Here is a 25,495-nt window from a genome sequence, read left to right on the forward strand (position 1 = left end):
ATCATGTGTTGTATTTTTTTTGCAGAATGACATATATACCCTGTGACTCCATCTTACAATAATAATTGGAAATAGGAATTCTTTCAAAGAAAACACTAATTATCAGATTAAGTAAATACTTAACATTAGATTAAGTTATTAAATCTCAGTTGAGTATTTCTAAAACACAATGATTTTTTTAACTATTGTATTCACAAAATACTCTTGAATGAAGTATTAATTTAAATAATCATTTTTCTAAAACAAAGGTTCTAGTAAACACAAACAAAATTAGTTTGATTTTTTTTTCTGTACAGATTGGCTAATTGATTAGTCATTTGAGTCAAGATTTCATATTTATGGTGTGCACAGATAAAGCCTTTATATCTTGAAGTTCCAATTTTACTAATTCCCATCTAGTGCAGTCACTAGATGTATATAAAGTATACATCTATGTATATAAAGTCTTAAGGAATTGAGATTCAAATTATGTATTACCAAGTGATTTAGTCAATCAGATTTCTGCAGCTAAAATATGGTCCCCTGAAACTTTATATATTCAGAAATTATAGCCTTAGCCCTTGCGAGACTATTTTAAATAACCACAGAGGAGACAAAAACTTCACGTTCTGGGTATAGCTGGAAGTACACACATTGAAAAATTCAACCTTTTATGCACAGTTGAAGTGGTTCTTTTCAAATTTGTTTGGTAATTTTTAAAACAACTGCAACAAAATTCTTAATAATTCAGATCTGTCACTACAATATTCAGAATATGATTGCTGTCCAATTGTTTCTCCATCTTTTTGATTTTTTGACTATTGCCTAGATTAATGCCAAAATGATTGGAATAAGAGTGAGTGTTTCATGCTGGGGTTCACTGCTGAGAGTAAATATTGTCCCTAACTAGTTTCTTGCATTTATGGTATTATAGATAATTGAAGTATGTCCCTAGACAGTGTTGAGACCAACTATAAAGATGTCTGGAGAGAACCGTGAGGCCTGGCAGTCCAGTCTGGCAGCAACCAGTGAATCTGTTTTGGCATGGTTGAGGATACAAAGGAAGGTTGTATTTGCTTGTTTACTTTTTTACCACCTTTTGCATGGGATATTTCTTATCTCCCCAGGTCTCTGAAAATACTCCCAGTCTTTTGCTGAAGTTAACTTTTCAGCAAAATTATCTGATGTAACCTTTCCTCTCTTCTTCCTTGTCATCTGAGGACCTGAATATGGTTCAAATGATTCTTTCATCTCTTTCCTCTCCTAATGCCATGATCTCAGTCCTCTTCTTCACTAATTACTGCCTGGATTGGCTCACATTTTCTTCCCTCCCTCTGGCTTGGCGACTGTGCTATGCTGGATTCTCTCTGGAGCAGAGAGTTCTGTTCTCATGTTCAATCCAGGTTTCATGTGCTCCAAGAATTCCATGTGATTACAGCCCAGTGTGTGTTAATTCTTTTCTAGGACAAGCTTGGGACATATAAAGTTACGGGGAAAAGAGGTGAAAACAGGAAAAAAAAAACCCACAAACATTGCAACTGTAGGGTTGTGTTTAGGTCAATTATATGTATTACCATATTCCCTAAAATATGAGCACTAAATATTCTTTGGAAGGACTGATGCTGAGGCTGACGCTCTAGTGTTTTGGCCACTTGCTGTAAAGACTGAGGGCAAGAGGAGAAGGGGGTGACAGAGGATGAGATGGTTGGATGGCATCATTGACTCAGTGGATATGAGGTTGAGTGAACTCCAGCAGATAGTGAAGGACAGGGAAGCCAGGCATGCTGCAGCCCAGGGGGTCGCAAAGAGTGAGCCATGACTGAGAGACTGAATTAACAACGAATTTCCCCAACTGACAGATGTTTTCTGTTGTTTTACTTTCTCAGCTTTCTGCAATTACAGAAAAATATTGCAATGATTCCGTTCAGTTCAGTCGCTCAGTCATGTCCGACTCTCTGCGACCCCATGATTGCAGCACGCCAGGCCTCCCTGTCCATCACCAATTCCTGGAGTTCACTCAAACTCACATCCATTGCGTTGGTGATGCCATCCAGCCATCTCATCCTCTGTCATCCCCTTCTCCTCCTGCCCCCAATCCCTCCCAGCATCAGGGTCTTTTCCAATGAGTCAACTCTTCCCATGAGGTGGCCAAAGGATTGGAGTTTCAGTTTTAGCATCAGTCCTTCCAAAGAAATCCCAGGACTGATTTTCTTTAGAATGGACTGGTTGGATCTCCTTGCAGTCCAAGGGACTCTCAAGAGTCTTCTCCAACACCATAGTTCAAAAGCATCAATTCTTTGGCACTCAGCTTTCTTCACAGTCCAACTCTCACATGACCACTGGAAAAACCATAGCCTTGACTAGATGGACCTTTGTTGGCAAAGTAATGGCTCTGCTTTTTAATATGCTGTCTAGGTTGCTCATAACTTTCCTTCCAAAGAGGAAGTGTCTTTTGATTTCATAGCTGTAATCACCATCTGCAGTGGTTTTGGAGCCCCCCAAATTAGTCTGACACTGTTTCCACTGTTTCCCCATCTATTTGCCATGAAGTGATGGGACCAGATGCCATGATCTTCATTTTCTGAATGTTGAGCTTTAAGCCAACTTTTTCACTCTCCTCTTTCACTTTCATCAAGAGACTTTTTAGTCCCTTTTTACTTTCTGCTATAAGGGTGGTGTCATCTGCATATCTGAGGTTATTGATATTTCTCCCAGCAATCTTGATTCCAGCTTGTGCTTCTTCCAACCCAGCATTTCTCATGATGTAGTTGCATACAAGTTAAATAAACAGGGTGACAATATACAGCATTGATGTACTCCTTTTCCTATTTGTTACCAGTCTGTTGTTCCATGTCCAGTTCTAACTGTTGCTTCCTGATCTGCATATAAGTTTCTCAAGAGGCAGGTCAGGTGTTCTGGTATTCCCATCTCTTTCAGAATTTTCCACAGTTTCTTGTGATCCACACAGTCAAAGGCTTTGGCATAGTCAATAAAGCAAAAATAGATGTTTTTCTGGAACTCTCTTGCTTTTTCCATGATCCAGAGGATGTTGGTAATTTAATCTCTGGTTCCTTTGCCTTTTCTAAAACCAGGTTGAATCTCTGGAAGTTCACGGTTGATGTATTGCTGAAGCGTGGCTTGGAGAATTTTGAGCATTACCTTACTAGCGTGTGAGATGAGTGCAATTGTGTGGTAGTTTGAGCATTCTTTGGCATTGACTTTCTTTGGGATTGGAATGAAAACTGACCTTTTCCTCTCCTGTGGCCACTGCTGAGTTTTCCAAATTTGCTGGCATAATGAGTGCAGCACTTTCACAGCATCATGTTTCAGGATTTGAAATAGCTCCACTGGAATTCCATCACCTCCACTAGCTTATTTCATAGTGATGCTTTCTAAGGTCCACTTGACTTCACATTCCAAGATATCTGGCTCTAGGTGAGTGATCACACCATTGGGATTATCTTGCAATGATTGCAATGATTAGCCCTATAGATTTGTCATATTATACATTCTCTTGTTAATTTGCAAAACAAATTATTGGAACTAGAGATAGATGCATTACACAGTAAATGCATTTTCATTTTAATAATCATTGTCCAGTGGCCCCATAGACATTGCATAAATTTTTATTCTACTAGTAGTGTACAAGAGGAATTATTTTCTTTCAAATAATCTAACAGAGCTTTTTATAAATTTTAGATTTTTGCCATATCTAAATAGGTTAAAATTATATCATTGTATAGTTTGCTGTTCTTTTATTCTGATAGAGATTGATTATGCTTTCATATGTTTAAGATACTTTTATTTCTTTTAACCTATAAACACTTGGTTCATATTATTTGTCCATTTTTCTATTGAATCTTGGTTTTTTACTTAATTTTTAGAGTTTCTTGTATATTCTTTCTGTGATGTTTATTAGGTTTGCTTGTAATTTGCTTTTCATAGAGTGATTTTAATCTTGCAGAAGTTGAATTTACAGAACTTTCAATGGCTCTTGGAACTAAGGTCATAATTTGGAAAGTTTTTAGAGCTCCAGGGGTACAATCAGTGTGCAGTGTTGTACTTATCTAATTTGGAAGCTTTCTCTGCTTCAAGAGTTTAGAGAACTATGCTCATGTTTTCTTCTAGTATGTACATGGTCTTGTTTTTCCTTCTAGACTTAGGTTACCATCTGTTCCATTGCTCTGTAACATTGTGGCAATTTATACTCTGACTCAATTTGGGTTCTTAATAAGAAAGAAGTCAATTCATAGTGTTAAAAAAAAACAAACATAAAATGGACTTCAGTTAATAAATATGCTTTAAATCCATTTAACATTGGAAAGTAAGAAAAGGCTCCAACATGCTGTAAAAAATGAAAGAAATTATTTCTTGTTGATTATTTCTGGATAACTAGTAGGAAAGTAAGTGTATCTTTGAAGTCTATTATAAAACTACACACACTGTTCTTTTCAAAATAGCTGTTTTCTGTGAAAGAAAATGGAGTCTATTTTCAGACAAGAAAAGACTAGAACACTTTTAACCACCTCCACGTATATTCCTAGCTAGGCATAAAGAGAATGGTTGAGAGTATGGCACACCAGGCAGGCCTCCCTACTGGTTATGTTACTTTGGGAAAGCCGTTTACCCCTCAGCTTCAGTTTCTCAGAGGTGAGCTATAGAAAATAATGTCTTTTTCATAGCACTGAGAGGATTAAATGAGAGGAAATAAGCACAGTGCCTGGAACATACATAGTGTGTGTGTGTATATATATATACACATACATATAATAAGCAGCTTTCATTGGATTTTGAAATTAGATTTTATTTTAGATGTCTCCATATTTTTAAAAAAAGATTTTGAAATATTAGTATGAATATACACATTTATGTTAGCCAAAAGTAGAGGCAGCATTGGAAAATATGGGAACATGCACCTTTGGACTGTCTCATTTCCTGATTACAAGTGGCAGCATTGGTCTATTGGATGAGGCCTTGGGGATATTTCCAAGGTATCTGGAGACTATCCTGGCAAGAACTCACCTGCTGGTGACAGTTCCGTTGGTTCCACATCTTTCTAGTGGAATCTTGAGTAAAATATACAAAACCAGGTGGTAAATTTTGAAAGAGGCTCTGGTATGGTGGCATCGTGCATCAAGCTTCCCGGAGGCAACTCAAGATGGAAGTTCAGGATGTTGGTGTCACGTTTCTAGACATGTTCCCAAAGTCTCATTATTTTGTCTCTTCATTCTTAAATGTCAGCAGTTAGAAATGCCCTCACTACTTGAAAATCCTATGACATCTCTTTACCGTAAATTTAGATTCTAAGTGCCATTGTCACTTGCTGAATGCATTTGTAAGAAATGTGTAAATCAGCAAGACTTTTTGAAGTGTATTTTGGATAAATTATCTTTATTTAATGAATAGTTCCAAAACAAAAGGCTTGGGTGATACTCATTATCTTCCTTTTGTTCTTGCTGCCTTGGCAAAACTACAGAAGACAATTGGAAGCAATCAGTTGTTCTGATGCATGAATAGTAATGGATGTTTGTTACTGTGGCTTCTAGAATGTGGCTTTGTTCAAGCTACTGTTGGAGAGCTCGAGCTATAGAAATAGAAAGGTTACAGTGACAGAGCAAAAGTGCATAGACACAGATTACATCTTGTGCACAGTGATCCTCTGTTGATCAAGCACTTACTTCAGCAGTGGTACTGAGATGTTGAATAGCAATAAGAAAACACTCTTAAAGCTGCTATGTAATTATAAGAAGGTTTGCCAATTATTACTATTAATAAAGACAACACAGCATTCAGCTTTAACATTCAAGAACTGAGTGAATTTGAAAAAAAGAAAATAACTGCTGTGAGCCTCCATGTGTTCTATGTGGCTAACAGTACCTGTCTCCTTAGATCATTATGAGAATAAAATGAGAATATGCATCTAAAGCTGTAAGCGCAGGGTCTTGTCTATAGCAAGCACACAATTCTAGTTATTCGTGTAAAGAGATAAAAAAGAATGCTTGCTTATATTATGGGCACAGATTCTTACCTTATACCTCTGTGTGCCTTCACGTGGGTTTATTTCAGACATGAAGCTTATTGACATACTTTTCTACTTATAGATTAGGTGGTTGATTTAATAACCATTGTCAAAATTAAAACCACATATAAATTCATATTTACAGCCAGTTTTTGGTTCTGAAAGTCTCCTTTTAAGTCTGTTTGTTCAGGGATTCAAGATTTACAAAGGATGATTAAAGGTTATAGTTCTTTCTGCAAGTATGAATGTGACTGTATTCTCTGTAGCTTTTAAAAAAATTCATGGTCTTTCTTGCAAATACACGTTTTACATGGCAACTTTATCTAAAATAGGCTACCCACTTTATCAACATTGAAAATCTGTGGAAGCAGGTAATGTACCAACATGACGTTCTTTCACTTTATCTTAAGTCAGTGCTATCCAGGGATAGCTGCTGCTGCTCCTAAGTCGCTTCAGTCGTGTCCGACTCTGTGTAACCCCATAGATGGCAGCCCACCAGGATCCTCCATCCCTGGGATTCTCCAGGCAAGAACACTGGAGTGGGTTGCCATTTCCTTCTCCAATGCATGAAAGAGAAAAGTCAAAGTGAAGTCGCTCAGTCGTGTCTGACTCTTAGTGACCCCATGGACTGCAGCCTACCAGGCTCCTCCGTCCATGGATTTTCCAGGCAAGAGTACTGGAGTGGGGTGCCATTGCCTTCTGCGAGGAAGATAGCTAGTTACCACTTACAGCTATTTAATTTATTAACATTTAATGATAATATTGATTTTAAAATATTATTTATTAGCTAAGTAATATTAGAAATTTATTATAATCAGAAATGACCTTAGTCGTACTGGCTCCATTTCTAATTCTCTCCAGTCACATGTGGCAAGTGGTTATTTTATTCACCACAGATGTAGAATATTGCGGGTACCATGGCCAGTGTTATAGAATCTTAGGATCTACTCCATTATAGATGGAGTAATAGACTCTGACCCTCTATGGCTTGAGATGTTTTTATAATCAGATCCTTCTCATATCTTAAATTTAAGGTTTTGAATGAATTCCCAACTTCCTGCATTAACATTATACAGCTGGCATCTGGCAAGGATGCTGTTACCTTAATTCAGTGATCCTCAGTCTTAGCTGCACACTTGGAGAGACTGAAAAAAATCGAGATCTCCAGGCCACATGCTACATCACAGACCAATTACATTAAAACCTCTGGGGAGGGGCAAGCAGACATCAGGATTTTTAATGGCCTCTCAGTGAGTCCAGCATCTGGCAAAGTCTGTGACTGTGGGTCCAGTGACACAGATCTGGGTTTCCCTTTTGTAACTCATTTTTCTTTTCACTGGTGATTGTGTCGTATTGCAAAGGTCCACAGCTCTTTCCACACGTTACATGGGCTTACTGTTTTACTTTAAAGTAATGCTCCCTGCCATTCTTTATGTATACGCGTTATTTTTTCACAAATTACTTAATTTACTATTACTATTTTCATTCCAAATCAGAAGTCTTCTTTACTTGGAACTTTTCACGTTCTCACTGCTTTTACGTTTTTGAAGTGCTGGTGAACTTAAGTTCACAAAATACACAACACCAACTCTAAACAGGAAAAAATGCAAAAACCAAAAATAGAATGAAGAAAATAATATGACCTTATACCACCCTCCTTCCAAATGCCTATAAAACCAGAATTAAGGTGCTTTGCCCTAGAAGGAGCTTTTGTACATGCACAAACCTTCTTAATTTAAAAATTTAGAAATGTAGGAGCATCTGTATTCATATCCTTCCAACCAAAATGATTTTCTAGGAGCAAGTTTTAAGCTACCTGATTATTTTGGGAAGACTCATGATGCAAAGAAAAGTTTATATTGAGAACTTTGGGCAAATGCTAACACTTTCTTAAAATAACAGGTGAGGAGAATCTGTGGATGGTGATAATTGAGAACTAAACCTGTTAAATAATATTTTAGGCCGATGTGCCACTGAAATTGTATTTTGTTCATTTACCAAAATAATCTAGTATGACAGAAACTGCTAGTTGTTCCCCAATATCTAGCCTTCCTTTTTTGCCTGGTGATAACACTTTTAGATGACTGCATTAATCTTTCAAGAGAGAACAAAAAAGAACATTAAAGTTTTATTTATTTAAAGGACCAAACACTATATATATGTGTGTGTGTGTGTGTGTGTGTGTGTGTGTGTTTGTGTATATATATATATGCATATATATATATATATATATATATATATATATATATATATATATAGCGAGAGAGAGAGAGAGAGAGAGAGAGAGAGAGGAGGGGGCAAATGCTAATTCTTTATAAGGATGAGTGAATACATTAGTTTGAATATTGGTTCATCTCAGTAGTAGAGAGCAAAGGTAATAGTGTTTTGATCCAAACGGAATTTTTTTCTCTTTCATGTGAATGCTTAGGAAATTGGTCCAGGCTAGCATGGTAATTCTATAAATATGCAATATGTTTTGTTGCCCTTTCATCTTTAACAAACAACTTCCATCTCATTGTATTTGCTAGTCAGAAGAAGGGAGAATAAAAATGGAAAACAGAGGCTACATTTTCTTCCTTTATGGATGTGATTTACAAATTGTCCATGGTAGCACCATTCATATTTCATTGGCCAGAACTTAGTCACAAGATCCTGCCTCGCCGTGAAGGAAGTTGGGGAACATTGGCGGCTTTGTGACTAAACAAAAATCCTATTACTATGTAAGAAGGAAAAAGTGGTTTCGAGAGGGAAATGTTAATCTGTGCAGTAAGTCATACAAACACACAGGTACTTCTCCCTCCTCCTTAAGTAGGCTGTCCCCAGCCTCCTCCTCAAATAAGAGATCTACTTACTGAACTCAGCTCAAGATCAAGGATTTCTAAAAGCTCTACAGTCTTCTCTTTAGATCTCAAGCCACAGTTTAAAATAAAGATTTTATCTGTGGCCAGTTTCAGGGTCTGGCTTATTGTTAGCAAGAACCCATACAGAGTTAATTAGAAGGGAGAAAACATCAAGTGTTGCTCTTCAGACTTCTGAAAATAGTATTGTCCTGCTTGAGTTGCCTTTTGATGTTTCTCATTAGAGAGTGAAAGTTATAAGCAGCGGCAGTGAGATGCTGAAGAGTTCAGTTGTCAAATCACATTTACAAAATCTGGAGATCTGACCCTATGTCAAATTTTTCCAATAGTTTAGAGGAAATAGAGGTGAAATATGGTAAAGTCTGGGACTAATAACACAGTATTCTATTAGTATATCTTTCCTTATAGCATTGATATTTACCCTAGCCCAGATTTAATATATAAAGTCTCTAAGTGATATATGTGGGGCCTTGCTTACACAAAGGGAGATGTGATGGTTATAAAACTCTTCATTTTATACTGTTCATTGTGTAACTGAGATGGCATTTTGTATTTGGCCAAGTCTCATAAATGATAAATTCCAGGTTTGTTTACCATTAACAATCTGCACAATCAAGATAGAATCTGTTAAAAACATGAGATAAGAATTTTCCATTACCTTTGTGCTTGTAACTACTACTAAAATGTAGTAAAATGTTTAATGAACATGTTTACTTAGAGATTTAATCAGCTCATTATTCCCAAATAAAGATAAATTATGCAAGGGAAAAACGTAATAGACCATGTAATATAAAGTATAAACGTAGAGTGACTCCAGGCTCAGTTTAGATACTTTCTTATAACACTGGGGACCCAAGTTCTTTTTTTCTGATCTGCAATTTCAGTGTTGACATCTATCCATAAGTTTGTTTCCTCATTGTCATCAGAAGGCTGCCACAGCTCCAGGCAGGACATCCTCTTTTCATGAAAAACAAAAATGTTTCCCAGGAACCTATCAGCAAACTTAAGCTTGTGTCCCACTGATGAAGATTTGGTCACATGTTCATGCTCTACCCGAAAAGGATTGAGCGACTATGTGGCATTTTCTGTGTCTATAGCAGAAAGTAGAATATACTGGCGAAGAATGGGACAGAGGAAAGAATGACTGTTGTATAAGCAACTGAAATGGTCCTCTTCCTACCCTATGCATTTCATTTCTAGCAAAAAATATGAAGAGCGAAACTAGTGTCTTTCTATAATTTTGCACAAGGTTTCCAAGCCCAGGGCTAATTTGCTGTACTGAACTTAGATGAAATTTTATTTAAAACTGCAACTGACTGGAAACATGGAGGGCTACACCCAAGGACTCACTTATGGATTTAACTCGGGAGATCCTTAAATTGAATGGATTTCTAAGAACAGATAAAAAGCAAGTCCAAAAGGTGGCAGGGGGGGATTTTTAGAATTGGGTATTATATTGTCCCTGTTAGTATTCACCACCGTGAAAAGGTCTATAATTTAAAAATCATGCTGATCTAATGTATGTAAGCTTACACACATTATGTGAAAAATAAACTCTAGGTAGCTTTGTCATCATTGAACACAGTAACCTAAAAATATTGTAAAATTTACAAAACTGTTGTGCTGTAGATAACGATTCATACTTTTTAAGTAGGTCATATAAAATATTTGTTCAGTTACCATTTTAAAATATGTTAATCATTTTTATTCTTCATTAGTGTTACAGTACCCCTGGCAACTAAATTAAGGTTCATTATACTCAGCAGTAATTTTGCTCATAGTAAAAGAGAAACTCTGTGACTTTTTGTTCTCTGTAATTGGGGCTCTCTGCTGTATAAGGTTACCAATGAGATATTCCTGCAAATCAATATATAGTATAATAGTGATTCTTTTTTTTTCTTTTATTATTATTATTATTATTATTTTTTATTCTTACATGTGTTCCGAAACATGAACCCCCCTCCCACCTCCCTCCCCATAACATCTCTCTGGGTCATCCCCATGCACCAGCCCCAAGCATGCTGTATCCTGCGTCAGACATAGACTGGTGATTCAATTCTTACATGATAGTATACATGATAGAATGCCATTCTCCCAAATCATCCCACCCTCTCCCTCTCCCTCTGAGTCCAAAAGTCCATTATACACAGCTGTGTCTTTTTTGCTGTCTTGTATACAGGGTCGTCATTGCCATCTTTCTAAATTCCATATATATGTGTTAGTATACTGTATTGGTGTTTTTCTTTCTGGCTTACTTCACTCTGTATAATCGGCTCCAGTTTCATCCATCTCATCAGAACTGATTCAAATGAATTCTTTTTAATGGCTGAGTAATACTCCATTGTGTATATGTACCACTGCTTTCTTATCCATTCTTCTGCTGATGGACATCTAGGTTGTTTCCATGTCCTGGCTATTATAAACAGTGCTGCGATGAACATTGGGGTACATGTGTCTCTTTCAATTCTGGTTTCCTCGGTGTGTATGCCCAGCAGTGGGATTGCTGGGTCATAAGGTAGTTCTATTTGCAATTTTTTAAGGAATCTCCACACTGTTCTCCATAGTGGCTGTACTAGTTTGCATTCCCACCAACAGTGTAGGAGGGTTCCCTTTTCTCCACACCCTCTCCAGCATTTATTGCTTGCAGATTTTTGGATCGCAGCCATTCTGACTGGTGTGAAGTGGTGCCTCATTGTGGTTTTGATTTGCATTTCTCTGATAATGAGTGATGTTGAGCATCTTTTCATGTGTTTGTTAGCCATCCGTATGTCTTCTTTGGAGAAATGTCTATTAGTTCTTTGGCCTATTTTTTGATTGGGTCATTTACTTTTCTGGAATTGAGCTGCATAAGTTGCTTGTATATTTTTGAGATTAGTTGTTTGTCAGTTGCTTCATTTGCTATTATTTTCTCCCATTCAGAAGGCTGTCTTTTCACCTTGCTTATATTTTCCTTTGTTGTGCAGAAGCTTTTAATTTTAATTAGATCCCATTTGTTTATTTTTGCTTTTATTTCCAGAATTCTGGGAGGTGGATCATAGAGGATCCTGCTGTGATTTATGACTGAGAGTGTTTTGCCTATGTTCTCCTCTAGGAGTTTTATAGTTTCTGGTCTTACATTTAGATCTTTAATCCATTTTGAGTTTATTTTTGTGTGCGGTGTTAGAAAGTGATCTAGTTTCATTCTTTTACAAGTGGTTGACCAGTTTTCCCAGCACCACTTGTTAAAGAGATTGTCTTTACTCCGTTGTATATTCTTGCCTCCTTTGTCAAAGATAAGGTGTCCATATGTGTGTGGATTTATCTCTGGGCTTTCTATTTTGTTCCATTGATCTATTTGTCTGTCTTTGTGCCAGTACCATACTGTATTGATGACTGTGGCTTTGTAGTAGAGCCTGAAGTCAGGCAAGTTGATTCCTCCAGTTCCATTCTTCTTTCTCAAGATTGCTTTGGCAATTCGAGGTTTTTTGTATTTCCATACAAATCTTGAAATTATTTGTTCTAGTTCTGTGAAAAATATGGCTGGTAGCTTGATAGGGATTGCATTGAATTTGTAAATTGCTTTGGGTAGTATACTCATTTTCACTATATTGATTCTTCCGATCCATGAACATGGTATATTTCTCGATCTATTAGTGTCCTCTTTGATTTCTTTCATCAGTGTTTTATAGTTTTCTATATATAGGCCTTTAGTTTCTTTGGGTAGATATATTCCTAAGTATTTTATTCTTTTCGTTGCAATGGTGAATGGAATTGTTTCCTTAATTTCTTTTTCTACTTTCTCATTATTAGTGTATAGGAATGCAAGGGATTTCTGTGTGTTGATTTTATATCCTGCAACTTTACTATATTCATTGATGAGCTCTAGTAATTTTCTGGTGGAGTCTTTAGGGTTTTCCATGTAGAGGATCATGTCATCTGCAAACAGTGAGAGTTTTACTTCTTCTTTTCCAATTTGGATTCCTTTTATTTCTTTTTCTGCTCTGATTGCTGTGGCCAAAACTTCCAGAACTATGTTGAATAGTAGCGGTGAAAGTGGACACCCTTGTCTTCTTCCTGACTTTAGGGGAATGCTTTCAATTTTTCACCATTGAGGATAATGTTTGCTGTGGGTTTGTCATATATAGCTTTTATTATGTTGAGGTATGTTCCTTCTATTCCTGCTTTCTGGAGAGTTTTTATCATAAATGGATGTTGAATTTTGTCAAAGGCCTTCTCTGCATCTATTGAGATAATCATATGGTTTTTATTTTTCAATTTGTTAATGTGGTGAATTACATTGATTGATTTGTGGATATTGAAGAATCCTTGCATCCCTGGGATAAAGCCCGCTTGGTCATGGTGTATGATCTTTTTAATGTGTTGTTGGATTCTGATTGCTAGAATTTTGTTGAGGATTTTTGCATCTATGTTCATCAGTGATATTGGCCTGTAGTTTTCTTTTTTGTGGAGTCTTTGTCAGGTTTTGGTATTAGGGTGATGGTGGCCTCATAGAATGAGTTTGGAAGTTTACCTTCCTCTGCAATTTTCTGGAAGAGTTTGAGTAGGATAGGTGTTAGCTCTTCTCGAAATTTTTGGTAGAATTCAGCTGTGAAGCCGTCTGGACCTGGGCTTTTGTTTGCTGGAAGATTTCTGATTACAGTTTCAATTTCCATGCTTGTGATAGGTCTGTTAAGATTTTCTATTTCTTCCTGGTTCAGTTTTGGAAAATTGTACTTTTCTAAGAATTTGTCCATTTCTTCCACGCTGTCCATTTTATTGGCATACATCTGCTGATAGTAGTCTCTTATGATCCTTTGTATTTCTGTGTTGTCTGTTGTGATCTCTCCATTTTCATTTCTAATTTTATTAATTTGATCTTTCTCTCTTTGCTTCTTGATGAGTCTGGCTAGTGGTTTGTCAATTTTATTTATCCTTTCAAAGAACCAGCTTTTGGCCTTGTTGATTTTTGCTATGGTCTCTTTTGTTTCTTTAGCATTTATTTCTGCCCTAATTTTTAAGATTTCTTTCCTTCTGCTAACTCTGGGGTTCTCCAATTCTTCCTTTTCTAGTTGCTTTAGTTGTAGAGTTAGGTTATTTATTTGACTTTTTTCTTGTTTCTTGAGGTATGCCTGTATTGCTATGAACTTTCCTCTTAGCACTGCTTTTATAGTGTCCCACAGGTTTTGGGTTGTTGTGTTTTCATTTTCATTAGTTTCTATGCGTATTTTGATTTCTTTTTTGATTTCTTCTGTGATTTGTTGGTTATTCAGAAGTGTGTTGTTCAACCTCCATATGTTGGAATTTTTAGTAGTTTTTCTCCTGTAATTGAGATCTAATCTTAATGCATTATGGTCAGAAAAGATGCTTGGAATGATTTCGATTTTTTTGAATTTATCAAGTTTAGATTTATGGCCCAGGATGTGATCTATCCTGGAGAAGGTTCCATGAGCACTTGAAAAAAAAGTGAAATTCATTGTTTTAGGGTGAAATGTCCTATAGATATCAATTAGGTCTAATTGATCTAATGTATCATTTAAAGTTTGCGTTTCTTTGTTAATTTTCTGTTTAGTTGTTTTGTCCATAGGTGTGAGTGGGGTATTAAAGTCTCCCACTATTATTGTGTTATTGTTGATTTCCCCTTTCATACTTGTTAGCATTTGTCTTACATATTGTGGTGCTCCTATATTGGGTGCATATATATTTATAATTGTTATATCTTCTTCTTGGATTGATCCTTTGATCATTATGTAGTGTCCTTCTTTGTCTCTTTTCACAGCCTTTGTTTTAAAGTCTATTTTATCAGATATGAGTATTGCCACTCCTGCTTTCTTTTGGTCTCTATTTGCATGGAATATCTTTTTCCAGCCCTTCACTTTCAGTCTATATGTGTCCCTTGTTTTGAGGTGGGTCTCTTGTAAGCAGCATATAGAGGGGTCTTGTTTTTGTATCCATTCGGCCAGTCTTTGCCTTTTGGTTGGGGCATTCAACCCATTTACGTTTAAGGTAATTATTGATAAGTATGATCCCGTTACCATTTACTTTATTGTTTTGGGTTCGGGTTTATACACCCTTTTCGTGTTTCCTGTCTAGAGAATATCCTTTAGAATTTGTTGGAGAGCTGTTTTGGTGGTGCTGAATTCTCTCAGCTTTTGCTTGTCTGTAAAGCTTTTGATTTCTCCTTTGTATTTGAATGAGATCCTTGCTGGGTACAGTAATCTGGGCTGTAGGTTATTATCTTTCATCACTTTAAGTATGTCTTGCCATTCCCTCCTGGCCTGAAGAGTTTCTATTGAAAGATCAGCTGTTATCCTTATGGGAATCCCCTTGTGTGTTATTTGTTGTTTTTCCCTTGCTGCTTTTAATATTTGTTCTTTGTGTTTGATCTTTGTTAATTTAATTAATATGTGTCTTGGGGTGTTTTGCCTTGGGTTTATCCTATTTGGAACTCTCCGTGTTTCTTGGACTTGGGTGATTATTTCCTTCCCCATTTTAGGGAAGTTTTCAACTATTATCTCCTCAAGGATTTTCTCATGATCTTTCTTTCTGTCTTCTTCTTCTGGGACTCCTATAATTCGAATATTGGAGCATTTCATATTGTCCTGGAGGTCTCTGAGATTGTCCTCGTTTCTTTTAATTCGTTTTTCTTGTTTCCTCTCTGATTCATTTATTTCTACCATTCTATCTTCTATTTCACTAATCCTATCTTCTGCCTCCGTTATTCTACTATTTGTTGCCTCCAGAGTGTTTCTGATCTCATTTATTGCATTATTCACTATATTTTGACTCTTTTTTTATTTCTTCTAGGTCCTTGTTAAACTTTTCTTGCATCTTCTCAATCCTTGTCTCTAGGCTATTTATCTGTGATTCCATTTTGATTTCAAGATTTTGGATCATTTTCACTATCAATATTCGGAATTCCTTCTCAGGTAGATTCCCTACTTCTTCCTCTTTTGTTTGGTTTGGTGGGCAACTCTCCTGTTCCTTTACCTGCTGAGTATTCCTCTGTCTCTTCATCTTGGTTATATTGCTGCGTTTGGGGTGGTCTTTTTATATTCTGGTAATTTGTGGAGTTCTCTTTATTATGGAGCTCCCTCACTGTGGGTGGGGTTCTATCAGTGGCTTGTCAAGGTTTTCTGGTTAGGGAGGCTTGTGTTGGAGTTCTGGTGGGTGGAGCTGGGTTTCTTCTCTCTGGAGTGCAGTGGAGTGACCAGTAATGGGTTATGAGACATCAAAGGTTTTGGAATAATTTTGAGCTGCCTGTATATTGAAGCTCAGGGGAGTGTTCCTGTGTTGCTGGAGAATTTGAGTGGTATGTCTTGTTTTGGAACTTGTTGGCCCGTGGGTGGAGCTTGGTTTCAGTGTAGGTATGAAGGCATTTGATGAGCTCCTATTGCTTAATGTTCCCTGAATTCAAGAGTTCTCTAATGTTTTCAGGCTTTGGATTTAAGCCTCCTGCTTCTGGTTTTCAGTTTTATTTTTACAGTAGCCTCTAGACTTCTCCATCTATACAGCACCGATGATAAAACATCTAGGTTAAAGATGAAAAGTTTCTCCACATTGAGGGACACTCAGAGAGGTTCACTGAGTTAAAAGGAGAAGAGAAGATGGAGGGGGTAGTTAGAGGAAACTGGAATGAGATGTGGTGAGATCAAAAGAGGAGAGAGCAAGCTAGCCAGTAGTCACTTTCTTATGTGCGCTCTGTAGTCTCGCCCGCTCAGAGGTATTTATGGAGTTATACGGGGAAGAGGAGAGGGAGGAAGTAGACAGAGGTGACCAGGAGGATAAGAGAGAGGAATGAGAAGGAGAGAGACAGATCCTGCCAGTAACCAGTTCCTTAGGTGTTCTCCACTGTCTGGAACACACAGAGATTCACAGAGTTGGATAGAGGAGAGATGGGGGAGAAAAGAGACAGAGGCCACCTGGTGGAGAAAAAGGAGAGTCCATAGGAGAAGAGAGTGGTCAAGCCAGTAATCTCGCTCTCAGGTAAACTTGGGTAGTGAAGTTTGGGTTTTTAAATGTACAAAATTGACAACAAAAACCCTAAGAGCAAAGATTAAAAATCTAGAGTAGAGGTTGGATTTTCAAAAATACAATATTAAAGAAAAGAAGCAGAAGGAAAAAGGAGGAAAGAAAGAAAGAAAAAAAAAACAAGAATTATTAAAAAACAAACAAACAAAACAAAAACAAAACAAAAACAAAAAACAAAAAACCACCAACAACCATCCAAAGGCTATATATGGTGTTTGCCTTAAAAAAAAAAAAAGTCTTTTTTTTTAATAGTAATAATAGGTTATAGTAATAAAAATTAGAGGAGAAATAGAAGACTTAACAATTAAAAAAAAGTTAGAAAAAAAGAAAAAAAAAAGGAATGATTTTAAAAACAGTAAAAATATATCTGGCCCTTCTCTGATGTTTTGGGCCATGTGGGATCACTTCCAAGGTGGTTCCCTCTGTTTAACTTCTTCCATTTGCTGGTTTTTTAGGCTCACTAGTTCAGTCGTGCTGTGGGGAGGAGGGATGCTGCAAACAAATAGCACTGTCGTGTGCACACAGTGTCTCAGCCCTGCTTGACCTGTCCCTTCTCGCGGTGCACAAACCACTCCGGCTCTACGATGCTCAGCCGGGAACCGTCTGGGAGCAGCCCTAGGCTGCCTGCACTTCCCCGGTTCAAGCCGCTCAGGTTCAGTGCTCAGGCAGCCCTCAGAGGCACAGATTCGGCTGGGACTGCGCTTTTTGCCCTTCCCAGGTCCGAGTAGCTCAGGAGTTTGGCGAGCGCGATCGCCGCGGCTTGTCACCTTTTCTGCTGCTGCTGCTCAGCTTTCTGGGTGGACCACTGGTGTCCCCCGTGAGGCAGATGGTAACTGTCCAGCACCCCCAGAAGTCTTAGCAAAGAAGCCTGCTTGCAGTTAGGTAAGTAAAGTCTCTCCGGGTCTGCAATTGCCCCTTTTCAGTCCTTACGGCTCTGGCTGCCTATCCCTGGCGGGGGATGGTCTGCAGCCGGCTTTTTCTGTTCCGTCCTTTGTTCTGTGCTCGGTCCTGGCGGTGTCTTATGTTCGAGTTTTTTGCGTGGTAGCTATCCCACAGTCTGGTTTGCTAGCCCAAGTTAGGTCGTTCTGGTTGCGCGTGGGGCGTTCCTGCCCGATTCTTACAGAGCGCTGCAGCCCGCGCCCCCGCGCGTCCCTGCCCTGCCCCCACTTCCCAATGGCGGATGCAGGCGTCTGTGCTGCTTTTCCGCTGGGGGAGTTACTGTTGGGCTTGTAATCTCTTGGTTTTAATTATTTCTTTATTTTTCCTTCCTGTCATGTTGCCCTCTGTGTTTCCAAGACTCGCCACAGACTCGGCAGGGAGAGTGTTTCCTGGTGTTTGGAAACCTGTCTTCTTAAAATTCCCTTCCCGGGACGGGCTTCCCTTCCCGGGACGGAGCTCCCTCCCCACCTCCTTTGTCTCCTTTTTCGTCTTTTATATTTTTTCCTACCTGTTTTTGAAGACAATGGTCTGCTTTTCTGGTTGCCTGATGTCCTCTGCCAGCCTACAGAAGTTGTTTTGTGGAGTTTGCTCAGCGTTGAAATGTTCTTTTGAGGAATTTGTGAGGGAGAAAGTGGTCTTCCCGTCCTATTCCTCCGCCATCTTTATGCTCCTCCTATAATAGTGATTCTTTAGCACACCTTTTTTAAAATAAATTTCTCATTTTGATCAAGTTATCAACCAAATCCTACCTGGTTGCTTTCAAGCAAATGATTGCTTAGCATTGAGGCAACACTTTTAATTAATCCCTGAATGCTGCCCTAAGATTGAGGGTTTCTGACAGAGAACTAGAGGGACAGACAACTCTAGTCAAGAGGCTGTGACTGGCTCACTGAAAGTAAGAAGGTACAGCCATCTTAATGCAGCAATTGTGATCGAGATGCAGGACAAGAAACTACAGGGGAGGGAAGAGTGTGCTGGAAGAAAGGGCTTTACGTTCTGAGCCTTTAAAATCTTTGTGGAAGCTGAAGAGATGATAGTTGTTAAGATTCAGTGAGAAAGTGGAAGAGACCAGTAGCAGATTTGGTAAAGAAAAATAATAGGCGATTCAGAAAGTGACCTTGTTATGACAAATGCTGTCTGTGGGATATAAAATTGAGAAGTGGAAGACTCAAATGATGGACTAAGTCAATCTTGCCTTCCCACCTGCACTTCATGTGTTCATCCATTTGTCTTCAAGCATCTATTGCACTTTGCTCCTGTGTAGCTGATGTCCTGGCTGCTTTAAACTCCCCTCCCTATTCTTGGAGCTCATTGCATAAAAAGGGAAACCTATCTCTCACCTCTGCCTGCCTGAGTTCTGAAGTGCTTTCACAATGCAAATCTGTTACATCTTTGCATAAATGACTTCACTGACTTTCCATTGGTCCTCTGATAAAGAGCAAAATACAGAAAATGACCTACAAAATTCCGCATGACCTAACTCACTGCCCAGCTCCATCACCCTTTTCTCCTTCCCCTTCTCTCTTCTGCTCCACTGCCCACTTTTTGCTTTCTCCAGCACCTGCATCAAGGTCATTGTGCATGCTCTTTCTTCTGTTTTGCCTATCACCCTTCTTCCTCAGACTTCAGCTCAAATTTGCCTCCTTTTTTCACAGCACTTATCAGTATTGGTAACTATGCATTTGTGTATTATCTGTCTCACAACCAACAATGAGCCTATTTCGAGATATCATAAAAGCCTAGACATGTCCAGCAAGCAGTGAAGACAGATCTGGTAGGAACTTACTTTCATGGGGCAGAGAGTATCCTTAGAGAAAAACTCATTCTAAATAATGGATTCCCAGTGGAATTGGGGTAAGGCATCATTTCTCTGAAGAGGCACCTCTGAATTACATGGTGGGGGACGATCTTTAGTTGTTGCATATTCTGGCATACTCTTCTCCAGAGATATGGTCCAGTGGATGCAAATACTGTAGAGAATTATTGTTTGTCAATGGTGCGAAGATGGTGTAAACTTTAGGACTTTGAAGTGGAAAAGATTCAGTACCTCGTCCCCATTCTGCAGTCTTGGCTTCTTATTACCCTGAAGAAAATAGAAAGCAATCAGGAAATAAAGTCCACCACATCTACCATGACATACCTATTCCTGTATCCCTGGGATCTACGTTTCCTGCTGTTACTGTGGATAACATGCTCCTGCTCCTAAGACTAATTTCTCCTGTTTGCTCACTTGATCTCACTCACTCTTACTCACTAAAGAACATTTCCACACTTACATCCCTCACTCTATCTAGTATCTTTAATTTTTCTGATTGGTTTAATCCCACAAACATGAACACATACTGTGATACTAACCATGTTAAAAATAAAATGACAACTCCCTTGACCCAGTGTCTATCTCCAGCTGTCCTCCCAATTCTCTGCTCATTTATACAACTCTTTGCAAAAGTCATGTGACCCCATGGACTGTAGCCCATCACACTCCTATGTCATGGAATTCTCTAGGCAAGAATTCTTGAATGGGTAGCCATTCCCTTGTCCAGGGGATCTTCCTGACCTGGGGATTGAACCTGGGTCTCTGGCATTGCTGACAGATTCTTTACTGTCTCAGCCACCTATACACTATGTTTTTGTTGTTGTTCAGTGGCTAAGTTGTGTCCAACTCTTTCTGACCCCATGAACTGCAGCAGACCAAGCTTCTCTGTTCATCATTATCTCCCTAATTTTCCTCAAACTTATGCCCATCGAGTCAGTGATGCCATCCAACTGTCCCATATACACTATACTCTGTCTGAAATTTCTGTCCTCCCATTTTCTCTTGAATTTTATCCAACTACTCTTTTACCCACACTACTCCACTAAAACACACTTTATCAATGTTACCAAAGACCTCCAAATTGCTAAATCCAGTCAACCTCATCATATAAAAACCTTGAAGAGAATTCAGCACTCGATTACCTTTTCCTTCTCAGAGGAAAATTTTCAAACAACTTCCAAAGCATTAGGGTTCTCTCTTACTCATGGTTCCTTCTGAGCCTGTTTTATTAGTTCCGTCTCATTACCCTCACCTCCCGATGTTGCTGCACCACAGAGCTTGGTCATTGCACCCTGCTGTCCATGCCCACTCACTGGAGGGAGCTCATGGAGTCTCGTGGCCTTAAAAAATCATCTGAAAGACCCCAAAGATTACCAGATATATAGCAGCAGATTTATGTAACGGGTCAGTCTTTGGACAGGTGTACCTGGGGGTCTAACAGACTACCTCAAACTTAGTAAGTCCAAGACCAGACCACTAATGCTCTTTTCCCTTTTCCCAGCATGTTTTCACCACAGCCGCCTAGCGGCCACAGAGGCCCCTTTAACATGTAAGTCAGGTCATGTCACTCCTCTGTTCAACGCTTTCACCACTTTCTTATCTCACGGAGAATAACGTGCAAAATACTTACAGGGGCTTATAGGCACCTGTTTCAATCATCTGCACCTTTCCCTTTTCTGGCCTTGTCACCTACCACGGTATTTGAACTGTGTTTTCATAAATTTTCTCTTTGTCCATTTGGCATCCATTAATCACAGGGCCAGTCTAATGATCAAACTTGCTTATATCTCCCTGTGATCCAGTTTTTATAGGCACTTAAAAACTGTATTACTAACCGTCTAATCTATACTGAGTCGATGCTTCCAACCACCTGTTTTATCTAATTCTCACACACCACTTCAGGATTTCTCCTGCCCAGACCAGGGCCAGATACGAGATAACTAGATTCAACCCTAGTGTTCCAAAGTCCACTGGAATTGCTCAGCCGATCCTAAGCTGTGTACCCTGCTTCCTTCATTTTTCCCCAGAAACCCCGGTAACGGCTGCGTGCTGTGCTTCCCCTTCACTCATGCTCTGCCTCCTGACCAAACGCAGTGCCTGCCTCTGGGGCTCTGTGTGATGTGGCAGGTTGTCTTTCCTTTGGAACTGTCAGCAGTAAATTCTTCTTTCAGTGACGTTAGCCAACCCTTGTCACTCAGTTATGCTTCTGAACCCAGACCTGGACACATATCACACTGTTCCCCTCGTTTATTCCCTTCCACCCTCACTGGTAAGTCCCCTTAATGTTCCTCCAATGAACCAAGCATGCCCCCGCCTCAGGGATTTTGCTTTGCTCTGCCATTTGCCTGCAGTTCTCATCCCTCAGTTGTTCACGGGGTTCGATACTTCCTTTGCTTCAGGACTTGCTCAAAGAAGTCATCTTATCAGCAAGGCCTTCGCTGAGTCCTTTTCAAAGATTGTCTTTACCTCTCACCTTCCCTCACCCTAAATGGACACTGTTCCCCTTAATCCTCTTTATTTTGTTTACCCGGAGAATGAATCATCGCTGAAAATATGACCTATTTGTTTTTCTAGAAACATAACTAGGATATAATCTCCATGAAGAAAAGAAGTGTGTTCACAATGTGCAGGGCCTAGGACAGTATTTGGAGTCAAGTAGCCATTCAGGAAATATCTATTGCTTGGAGGAATGAATGAGTGAATGGGTATGGCCACTCCCAGGTTAGTCCATGAAGCTGTGGACAGGAACATCAGAAATTAAATTTTAACACTTCTCTGCTTGTCTTTCTGTCATAATGACCCCACCTTTTCCACAGTTTATTGTGATCCACACAGTCAAAGGCTTTGGCATGGTCAATAAAGCAGAAATAGATGTTTTCCTTAAACCGTGATATTCATTGTCCCCTGTAGAGGACGTGAGGTTTTTCTTTTTTAAACTCTTTATTTTGCTCAAGCTGTTTTCTTTGCTTAGAAGGCCTGAATCCTATTCATCTTTTAAAATGAAGGATGAACTAAGTCTTTCTAACTACCTCTGATTGGAACTATCTTGCTAGAGTTTTTGCATAGAACATTTTAATAGCATTCATAACATTCATTATCTTAAATGTTTGTGTCAATGGTTTATCACATTTCACCTTGACCTATATACAGTGAAGTTGCTTAGTCATGTCCGACTCTTTGCCACCCCTTGGACTGTCCATGAAATTCTCCAGGCCAAAATACTGGAGTGGGTAGCCGTTCCCTTCTCCAGGGAATCTTTCCCAACCCAGGGATCGAACCCAGATCTCCCACATTGTGGGTGGATTCTTTATCAGCTGAACCACAAGGGAAGCCCAGGAATACTGGAGTGGTTAGCCTATCCCTTCTCCAGCGGATCTTCCTGACCCAGGAATCGAACTGGGGTCTCCTACATTGCAGGCGGATTCTTTACCAATTGAGCTATCAGGGAAGGCTAGTTATATGTAATATAATGAAGTTAAATAATCTTCCCTTTATTCGTGAGTTTCCATATGTTTCATTTTATTTTTTTTTAATTTTTTCCTGTCTTGGAACAGCCTGGCTAGGAATGAGTACACACATCTCCCTGACAGGCCTTCTGTCAGGATTTTCTCACAGAGATCCAATTTTGAACGTTTAAGGTCTCAGCCTACTGTTGCACTGAGTAATACTTAATCTTAATGCACAGATCCAGGCTTCCCTGATAGCTTAGTTGGGAAAGAATCTGCCTGCAATGCAGGAGACCCAGGTTCAATTCCTGGTTTGGGAAGATCCCCTGGAGAAGGAAATGGCAACCCACTCCAGTATTCTTGCCTGGAGAATCTCATGGACAGAGGAGCCTCGTGGGCTACAGTCCATGGGGTCGCAAGATCAGACATGACTTATCGACCAAACCACCACCACCAGTGCACAGATCATAAGTATCTTAGTAATTAGTGACGTATGAATAAATAGAAACACAAGCCCCATGGGCGATGGCTTCATCTTTAAGTTTCCTGGGTTTGGTCTCAGTTTCCTCTTCTGTAATATGATGCGGGTGATCCCTACCATCATTAAAGCGATTTCCTACATTACCTGTGTATCCTGCTTGTATAGAGGTGTTCATCAAAACCCAGTCCAACTTTTCCATCCTGATTTTCATATTTTAAAGCTGATTATTAAAATTGAGTGGGCTGTCTCTGGTAGCAGGACTGCATTTATTAGAGGGACAGTCACATCACTGCCATCAGTCCCCTTCTACAGGAGAAGAACAGATGGCTGTCAGGTAGGAGCACATCCATCCCCGGGCACCAGCCAGCTTGCCGGCATCGCTCTCATCTGTCGAGGGGACTGAATGAACTTGAGGATGTGAAACTGCTTAGTAAGGTCTAACACAGTAGTCACGTCTAGTGGATCACTATTATGAGCTTTGTCACCAGCTTTATAGTGAGATTATAAGGCCATGACACTTTTGTTTTAAGCAAATTTACTATGAGTTATACCTCTGAATGAGTTTTAGCCTCTTCAAATAACATTTGGGAAATTATCCACTTATCACAATGGTGTGGCTGTAGTGCTCAGACATGATTTAGAATCCATTCAAAAATAGACTCATTGATTATGGGCTCACTTTGATTTTAAAGAAGACTAGTAGTTCGTGTGGCATAATCGCACACACTAAAACTATATAATGCTAAGAAAATACGTAATTTTGGACTATTAGACATTTAATAAAGAAGAGGAAGAGGTGGGGAACTTCACATAGGAGAGACTAGTCAACATTTTTTGCTTCTGGTTTGATAGAATCAGAAGAACTAAGAATTAAGTATACAGTACCACTTGTGAACTGTTTTTGCCAAAAAATGTGAATCTAAGTCTTATGAGCATCTAAATATGAAATTAAATGATATAGACAGGAGAGAGACATTTTATGGTAAGGTGACATAGTTAGCAAAACTATGTAATTTAGAAATTTCTATACGATTAGTAACTCAGTTTCTTTGACCGATTGAAGAGATTATGGAAAGAAAGAGGATTTTGGAATTATTATAGATTGAAACATATTTGAGTGACAGATCAACCAAGTGCTAAATGTTGAACTTGTTTGGACTCCAATTTAAACAAATCAACTATTAAAAGGCATTTATGACACAATCAAAGGACAGTTAAACACTGATGGCATATTTGATATATTTGATAAATTAACTTTACTTTAAATTTACATGTGATAATGGTTTTATGATTATATTACTAAAAAGAATGTATCTTTTAGTGGTGTGTACAGAAATATTAGCTACAGAAATGTTATAACAAGTCCAGAATTTGCCTTAATATGTTCTAATAATGTGGAGTGAAAGAAGAAAGTAAGAGATGAAATGGGAAGGACAGAATGTTTTAATTGATGAAGCTGAGTTATAGGTGAACTGCTGTTAGCTATCTATAGCCTTTCCTTTAATTTTGTGTATAATTGAAAATGTTCATAGTAAAAAGTTTAAGATAAAAGCATACAGTAGACACATAAAGAGAAAGAAGAGGAGTGAGATTATTTCTGGGCTGTGCGTTACCCCAGCTTACAGAAGACAGACCAGCTGCTATGCTGCCGTCCGGTTACTCGAGATATCCTCAGATTTGCCTTTCTTTAAATTAAATTTGTACTAAGATTCTATTTGCAACTGAGATCCCTAATACATCAAACCAGCCAAAAATAATGCTAATGAGCCTCCTTAGTAATCATATTAGAGAACTAAAAATATTTCAGGCTACTTTAAAAATACCCTGAAAAGACGTGCTTTATATAGGTATCACTGCTTCCATTCAAGTGTCAGTCATTTTCTTAGCTAAAGTTTCCTGGCCTATATATTGAACATATTTATAACCTTTAGTAAAATGAAATACAATTGG

At 38.7% G+C, this 25,495-nt stretch overlaps 1 non-coding gene across 1 annotated transcript; it reads left to right on the forward strand.

Annotated features, from left to right (window-relative positions):
- Positions 1–23,312: 23,312 nt before the first annotated feature.
- TRNAC-GCA (transfer RNA cysteine (anticodon GCA)) lies at positions 23,313–23,384 on the forward strand. The gene has a single exon. It is a non-coding gene; the product is annotated as a tRNA-Cys (tRNA).
- The last annotated feature ends 2,111 nt before the right edge of the window (positions 23,385–25,495 follow it).

Source organism: Capricornis sumatraensis, chromosome 4, assembly GCF_032405125.1.
Source record: "Capricornis sumatraensis isolate serow.1 chromosome 4, serow.2, whole genome shotgun sequence".
In the NCBI taxonomy this organism is placed as follows: Eukaryota; Metazoa; Chordata; class Mammalia; order Artiodactyla; family Bovidae; genus Capricornis; species Capricornis sumatraensis.